General features: G+C 42.1%; 1 long non-coding RNA gene across 1 annotated transcript; it reads right to left on the bottom strand.

Annotated features, from left to right (window-relative positions):
* Window positions 1-2687: 2687 nt before the first annotated feature.
* LOC129351780 (uncharacterized) lies at window positions 2688-7465 on the bottom strand. The gene is made up of 3 exons (XR_008604775.1): window positions 7286-7465; window positions 4617-4734; window positions 2688-3677 (listed from the first exon to the last, which is right to left on the bottom strand). It is a non-coding gene; the product is annotated as an uncharacterized LOC129351780 (long non-coding RNA).
* Window positions 7466-8474: the final 1009 nt, after the last annotated feature.

Genomic DNA, 8474 nt, shown 5'->3' with positions numbered 1-8474 from the left:
TTAAATCTATTTCAGGTGGTCAGTGTGTGTGGTGTGTGTGTGTGTGGTGTGTGTGTGTGTGTGCTCTCCATTAGGTCCTCTGAAGTAACTGGGGTGTGAAACAGAGTTAAAGGATCGGTTCTGCTAATGCATCAATCAGAGTTAATGGCTTCGGCAGGCGGAACGTTTCCTTTCTTCTGACTGAATTTTTATTCCATTCTGCGAAAATTAAAACAATAAAACTTTAACACAAACACAACCAAAGCAACAAACAGGTGAGGGATGACTGAGAAAACCCATGAAGAAGAACGCTTCCCCATCAGAACCATCATGGCCGTCGTCTCTTTGCTGCTGCTGTTTTTTGACTTCGTTTATTTTTCCTGGTTATAACGTATTAGTAGGATTTCCTAAAACTGCTTGAATCAGGTTTGAATGCTTACCAGACAGTTTTTTTTCATAACTCGCCTCTTTCTGAAAAGTGAGACCTTTTGCTTGTGAATTTATTTTATTTATGGGAGGAATAAATCTTGCAGCAGCAGGAATCCTTTGAGAAACTCACTTCTGGCTTAAATATTTCATCACCACCTGATTTTTCTCGGGTTTCTTGAATTTCTCAAGCGAAGCAGTAATGTGAGAGTCTGCCTGGATCTCCTCGGTTTAATTAATAACTTTAGCGTTGCGATTTAAAGAACTCATCCATGTATAAAGCCGTCATGTCAGAATAATGTCTGCATTGAGGCTGAAACCTGAGTGTTGCTGCAGACAGTTTGGTGAAGCAGCGTGAATCCTGGATGTGTGTGTGTGTGTGTGTGTGTGTGTGTGTGAGATCTGGCAGATATTCCAGGTCATTTTCTATTTGTGGAAGTAGAACCAGCGCAGTCTGTCTAGACAGTCGGGCCGACCCGCTGCCTTCTCGTTGCTCCTGGTGGAAACTCAGGTTTTTGGCCCCCCGGCAGAAAGTCGCCTGTTTTACCAGAAACATGATGAAAGCAAATCCACTCAAAATGGAAACTTTTTTTTTTTTTTTTTACCAAAAACACAAAGATTCACAACGCAGAAGTCAGTCTCAGCTAAAATGATGGAAAGGATCACACAGAGTTGCCGTTTTTGATTCATTTATCATAATTTGTTCAAACAACGAAGCGCCAGCAGCCGATTCACCAAGCAGCCAGGTTCTGATCCGGTCCTGGAGAATAACACATCTTTTAAGGAGAACTTGGATAGAATTACAGTTTTAAAAAACTCCAGAGGAGAGTTTCTCAGGTTTTGGTGAAACAGGAAGTGAAGCAGTGATGCAGACATCAGACCTGAAGTCATTAACTGATGGGAAAAGCTGCATTAGCGCCTGGTTGGCTGCATCACTGTTCATCACTCCAGGAAAACGTCCTGCGGTCCGAAGCCAGAAAACGCTGCGTGACTTCAGGTCCGTCAGGCTGATGAACAAACTGTGGATGAACACGGATGAAACATTGGGTTGGTTCTGCAGAATGAGCTCAACATGATCCGATGCCAAAGCGGAAGTAAAACAGAAAACATGCAGAGTTATGAATTTAGGATTGAAAGTTTCAGCAAAACTTCATTTATTCTGAATGAATCACTTTCATTGTGTGACATGAATAAAACTATTTCAGTCCAAAGTGTTCAGAGAGCCTCTACTGCATATTTCAGTTTCTAGCGTTTTATGTTCTTCACAAAACATCTTCAAATGAGCAAAGATTCATGTTTGAATTTCCTGAAACAAAACGATGTTTTTTCTCCTGCTCTTCATGCTGCCAGCGTCGCCAGGATCTGCTCTGGTTGCCTCCCAGTTCTGTTGCAGCTTATTGTTCAAACTGGTGAAAAAGTTTCTGTCTAAAGAATCCCAACAGATTGCTGAAAGTCATGCACCACTCCTGCTGGACCAGCAGGGGGCGACAGCAGGAAATCACTTGCTCTGAGTCAACTGTTTAACAATCCTGCATCCCAAACATGCATGTGGCGACAGAAGAGAGGAAAAACTTCCCTTTAGCAGGAGGAAACCTCAGAACCTGCTTCAGGTCCAGCAGCTACAGAACAATCCCACATCACCATTCCTCCACCGCCATGCATCACAAGGTGTTTGTGCTGATACACTATGCGTGAGTCTTTCCAGGTGAGATATATATATATATTTTTTACAATATGTTCTTGCTAAAATCCAAGTTTCTGGTTGCAAATTGAATCTAAAGCCTCTCCCGGTGAGCGTGCCGGGACATCCGGCCCCTGGCTGTGAGTGTGATTCCCTCTCAGCTGCTCTGGCACGTTGCTCCTGGTGCAGCAGAAGCCGTTAATTATAGCAGGCAGTTCACAGCTTCGATAGCAGTGCCGCGGCGCTCCACGACATCCCAACTGTCAGCTTAATCACAGAGCAGGGCCACGACAGTGGCTGCGCCGCGCCACCGCGCCGCCATCGCCTCGTCCCACTCTGCTGAACATGACAGGACTCTGCAGCCACGTGGCCCAACCTGCTGCAGCAGCTCAGAGGGGAGAAACAGGCAAACCTCTGCAGATGGTTCACCCACAGTCACGCTCCTAACGCTAAACATTTCACTACTATTGCTGAGTGTTTGCTTCAATTTGATCTTCAGTTTGTTTTTGAACCTACCAAAGTTAAAAAACACGTCTGTGAAGAGTCCATTTTTTTTAACCAGGTTTTATTCCTCAACAAACACAAACTTGGTGACAAAGGGGAGGCGTTTGAAACTACAGCCAACAACCAGCAGCAGAAATGGGGATTCATTGTCCGGAGGCACTTTCATCATGTTATTGATTTATATATAAATGTTAGTTTCAAGCAAAATATTTAATTGATTAAATAAATCTCTAAATTAAATATTTAGTTAGCACCGATATTTAGTTTTACACTAATTATGATTTAACTGGCTATATTTTAAATATTTAGCTGACAAGTTAAATATTTAGTTGGCAGGTGAATGTTCTTGTTCGTGCCAAACGCAAATTTACTGGCCGATAACTGGAGGTGGACTACCAAAATAAAAGCGAAGTCGTCTGAAACATAACTTCTGCTTTCGAATCATTATCATCGTTTCTTTTCTTCTTGTGCAACAATTCAGCTTAAAGCGTTTTAAACATGTTTACAGATGGAGCAACACTGAAGGATTCTCTTTGGAAACGTAGAACATTTTCAACTTTTTTGTTTAAAAAAATCTAACTTTGTTAACATTTTAAATTCAGAAAATTCTAACCTTTTTTTCTATAAAAATTTGGAGAGTTTAAGTCTGTCGCTGCAGAAATGTACTGATTTTTTATACATGTATTTATACCAATGGCACCAACATGCAGTCGTATGTCAGTGATTGTCGATGGAGATGATTTTCAGGCCAAACTGTTTGTAGAAAGAAGAAATGGATCAATCTGAAGGACAGATCGGGAAGCAGGAATTTCTGCTGCTGATTTTACGGATCAAACCGGTGGAAGTGACTCCGACCCTCCACCTGCTAACCGCTGCAGGTGTTGGAGTGGTTCTCCCGGCAGCAGCAGCAGCAGCTGCAGCATCAAGTGCTTCTCTAAAGCCGCAGCTGCCACTTGAGCCTGAGATGCTGCAGAAATGAGCCGAGCGCCGTCAGACCTGGCTCTGCAGCGGTCGGCTCTGAGCCTCATTAACGGCCCGTTTCTGTCCGCGTTCATGTGAGACGTGATGACTTCCTGTCCTGCAGAGGCTGGAAAAAACGCCGCTCATTAACCGAGTTCTCCTCCAAACACACTCTCCACCCAACCCTCCTCAAAAACACACACAGATGGAGTCAGTCTCACTCTGACTGATCTGTGTTGATTGTTCAGTCGCTGTAAACACACGCTGGTGGATTTACGCTGCACACAGATGGGGAACTCAATATTTTAGAAATTTGTTGTGAGACTTTGTTGTTTCTTTCCCTGCATAAATACAGTGAGTGGAAATTTATTCAGCTGAGTGGAAATGATATTTTCTCACTAAATGAAGCCATTCATCGCTCCGTCCCTCAATCTAACCTGAAGAACTGTTGCATTATTCAGTTTCAGTTCATTTATATTGACCCAAATCCTAACAAAACCACTTCACTATCATTGACATTCAATTACATACAGTTCATTCCTGTGTAAGTTAGTACACAATACAATTACAGTCCATCATTATTGATGAATTATGCTGAAAAATATATTTCCATGTGGCATTGAGTGTCTTCAGTCAGAGGTTTCTTCAGACTGGCTGGAATACAGACTGCTACAGGAGACCCAAAACATACTATTAGTAATTTGTGACCAAATGGTTTAATTGTTGTCTTGTCTGAACATAAAATATCTCCAAAAGACTGAGAAGAATCCTTTCAGACTAAGGTCCTGGTAAATCAGGGGAGTTCAAAGTATGGTTCTGGGGCCATTTGTGGCTCATCCAGCTCAAAGGTTGTTTATGAAGATTTTATTTTTAACCAACGCAAAATTATTACCAACATTATTTTCTCAGAATGGAAAAAGCTTCTGCCTTTTCATGAAGCCAGAGAAGAAAACCAAAAGAAGAAACAGAGAAAGCCAACGAATTTATGCTGCAGAGCAAGGAGATCAAAGTTTAACACAACTGACAAGAAACACATAAATCTACATTTAGCTCACTTTGTCTTTACCTTCAGTTCTGATCAATATGTCGTTATTCATTCAGGCCCAGCTTTGTAACTGTCGGCAGTAGAGAGGCTCCTCGGGTCAATACCTCCACCGGCTGCTTTATTTCAGCCGTTCCTCACACTGAAAAGAGCAAAAGACAAAAACACCAGAGGCAAAAAGATATGACAAAATGTTTTGTTACAGTTTCCCAAAATTAGCAGAATATCAGAGAAACTGTTATCAATTTCTCATAATGTGAAGGAAAAATGCATTTCTCTCAGAATAAAGCAGATAGATTGATGTCGATTAAAAATTTAGTTATGAACTTACAGAACATCAGACTTAACTTACAATTTGTTTTGATTTCGTTAGCTACTGCTAATGTTAGCAGCTCCTACTACTAATGTTAGCTCCTGCTAACGGCATTACTTCCTGCTACTGATTTTAGCTACTGTTACTAATGTCATCCATCCTCCCTCAGCATGCTCTCCTTCATCTTTTCATCCCTGCGTCTTACAACCTCACTCTGACTTGATCAAGAGTGTCGACTGTTTGCAGCCTTTTGCTTTTCACACCAGTGAGAGAAACAGGAAATAAATATTTCAGCTTTGCAGCAAACACAGCTGAGGACTTTCAGTATCTTGGCCTCCAAAATTAAACTCTGCTGAGACGGTTCTGCTCTCTTGAAGCAAAACTTTTTCTCACAGGGACAGATTCACAAGGAAGAGGACGTCTCCTGGTGCGTCCAGCCCTTCAAGTCTTTTTACCAGAAACTGATTCAGCACACCTCCTTCTAAGGAGCTGCTGGTTTTTCCCACTTAGCCATTGTTGGATAAATATACTGGATGTTTAAAGGGTTTGTTAAATCAAGCAGTAATGAAAATAACATAAAAAATCCAAATGAGACAAGAGATTAGAACAAATGTTGGCACACTGAACATTTGAGGATGAAAAGGAAGAAAACGCTTGGTTAAAAGAAAACACTCCCTCTTGCAGTTTTACATGTCAGGTCCAGATTCTAGATTTGCTAACTATAAATGTTTCCACATTGTCTTTATTTATCAGACAGAGAAGCCAAAAAGCAAAAGGTGAGAGAACGAGCGGTCTCCGGTCCACTTGGTATTCACATGTGCATTCAACCCGAACCAGAGTTCACTTCAACAGAACCCAGAGCCAGGTTCAGAGGTCCAGAGTTAGGCTGGCTTTCACACCTCACCAAACAACCGGACTTTCTAAACAAACGGACTGGAGCCGGATTAAAGCGGATTAAACGTGACTGGTGTGAAGTGTCCTTAACTCCAAAGTGGGGAACCAGTGGGTTTAATTCAGTTTTCTGTGATTCCCGGCGATGTTACAGACGATTAACACGGCAGCTCAGAGCCAAACATGAAGTATCAGCAGCCAGAGGGCCGGGGAGCGGAGAGCAGCAGATTACCAGGGAGCGCTGGAGGAGCGAGGAGGCAGGACGAGAGGCACGGATAAAAAACAGAACGTATGGATGAGTCATCTCCCCAGCCAGCCAGCCAGGCAGGCAGGCAGGCAGGCAGCCTCTCAGATACCATGCCAGCACCCTCGGATGTTTGCTGCAGACTCAGATCGCTGCGTTGCTGTGGAGCGGGATCTCTCTGACATGCATCCGTCTGCAGAGAACGCTCCAACATCTTTAATCGTCTGCAGAGAAACTCACAAAGCTGCAGCAGAAACCCACTTTCTGCTTCTTCTCAAGACTTCAGCTCTCATCTGGTGATGCAACATACAAGACAGGGATTAACTGGGGACATATTTCAGCTGCCCAAACAAGCATCCTGCTCAGCTGAGTCACAGCAGCGTGTCATAATGATGGAAATTTGGGGCATGTTCTCATGGAAATAGATTTTTTTCTTCTCCCTGAACTCAGCATGTAGCTTCAACTCTGAGATCATGTCTCTAAATTGGAAAAGGGATTATATTCCCATTCCCGAATGGAAGTGACCTGAAGTTTAAGAACCTCAGGGCGTCGAATGAATTCATGACTGGAAGTAGAGCTGAGATAGACAGACGAGTCTGCAGTGATGTGAGCCGAGCGGCTTAACTACACGTTTTGGGTTTGCTTCATATTTCTGTAACTTATCGGGGAAAAGACAATAAATTATCTATCTCAACAAATGGTTCATATAAGAATCATATTCTCATTTATACAACAGTGCATGAGTCATTTAATTTCCCTTTGGAAAAACAGTGGAAATTATTTGAATAATCACAAATTTGCTTAAAAATATCAGAAATGTTCAAGAAAAAGTCAGAAATGTCCAAAAGTTCAAATTTTCTACTTTTCAAATTCAGATTTTTGTTTTTAAATATCTGAGCTTAATCTCAAATTTCTGAGTTTTTTCTAGTAACCTTTCAACTGATGAATGTTCTTACTTTCTAGAAACTATGAACCGATTTCTGAGTTTTTTGGTGGAAATTTACTCCTCTGCCTACAATGGCCTTAATGCGCTGTATTACATTTGCTGCTTTGATTCAGAATCGATTTTAAAAACAAACAAACAATAAAATAAATCCGCTGGTTGTCGCCATGGAGACGGTAGTGGGAATTTACGCATGCGCGGGAAGCACCAGCACTAACAGCAAGCTAGCCGCACAAACGAAAGACAGATTCAACCGCCCTTCTTCGTCCAAGAAACATTTGGACTCATTTGGTTTTTCTCACCGAATTCCCGGGAAGACCGAGCTGGACATGAGCTTCACCGAGTATAAGGTCCGCGAAATGAAGGCAGAACTTCGGGAACACCGGAGATGCGTGGGGCTGAGCTAGCTACCGCCGAGCTAGCTACCGCCGAGCCACGGTAGGCCATCACTTCCGGTCCGGAGCTCTGAGAGGCGTGTTGTGATTGGTCAAACGTTTGTGGCCTGTTTATGCAGAAATACTCAAACAGTAAAGTTACCAAACAGAGAATAACACCAAGAAAATGTGACTTTTCAATGAATAACCTCAAACATTTAATTTATCACTGAGCACCTTTACAAACGTGACCCGCATTCCTCAGTCTGTCAGAAATGATCAGACTAATTCAGATTTCTCTCCTCTAAAACAAATTAATTTGTCAAAAGCCAATCAGCACAGATTTATTTTTCTGTTTTAATCAAAAACATGCAGGAAACGTCCATCAGTTTCTGACCAGCAGATCAGAGGATGAGTTCCTGCATATTTCTAGTTTTTCTGGTCTTCCTGAAAACTTTGGAAAGTTTTAAATTGAAGCTCGTAACTTTTGGGTCGATGTTCACATCAAGCATCAGAACCCATCTGCCTTCTCTACGAGTGTCCTCATGTGATCCCTGCTGCAGTAAAACTTTCCATTTTCCTCCCTCTGCTGCCATATTTCCTTTTCTGTCGTCTGAAGCAACATTTTCTCTTTATCTGCGGCCGCCCGCCGCGAAGGTCATTTGCCACCTCATTTGTCAGGAGTCTGCCTACGTTTCACACCTCACTACTTACAATTTTCCTCCTGCATAATGATTTGTTCTGTTATTTATGTTTGTTTGTTCAAACTGCGTCCGACTTGTGCGAGTAATAACTTTATCTTCTCCTCCGGCGAATGTTTCTGGACCATTTCTCCATCTGAAGATAAAGTCCTGAATGTAAAACAGAACAGTTACGTTAGAGAACCAGAAACTTAATTAAATGGTGATCAGATCCTTATATGTTCTACTTGGGCAGAATAATTCATCGCATTATATCCAACCTGCTGCCAAGGCTGAGTAAGCTTTGCACTGGAGGCAACATGAAACGGTCACAGAATATTAACTCTAAAGAAAAGAATCACTTTGCTTAAAAACAGTCAGAACATTTCTGCTGAAGGAAAAGTTTTAACTGCAGCAAAGAGACTTTCTGTTGGGAA

This window comes from Poeciliopsis prolifica, unplaced genomic scaffold, assembly GCF_027474105.1.
Source record: "Poeciliopsis prolifica strain line A6 unplaced genomic scaffold, Auburn_PproV2 SCAFFOLD069, whole genome shotgun sequence".
Lineage (NCBI taxonomy): Eukaryota > Metazoa > Chordata > Actinopteri > Cyprinodontiformes > Poeciliidae > Poeciliopsis > Poeciliopsis prolifica.
This window is presented reverse-complemented; position numbering and strand designations above follow the sequence as displayed.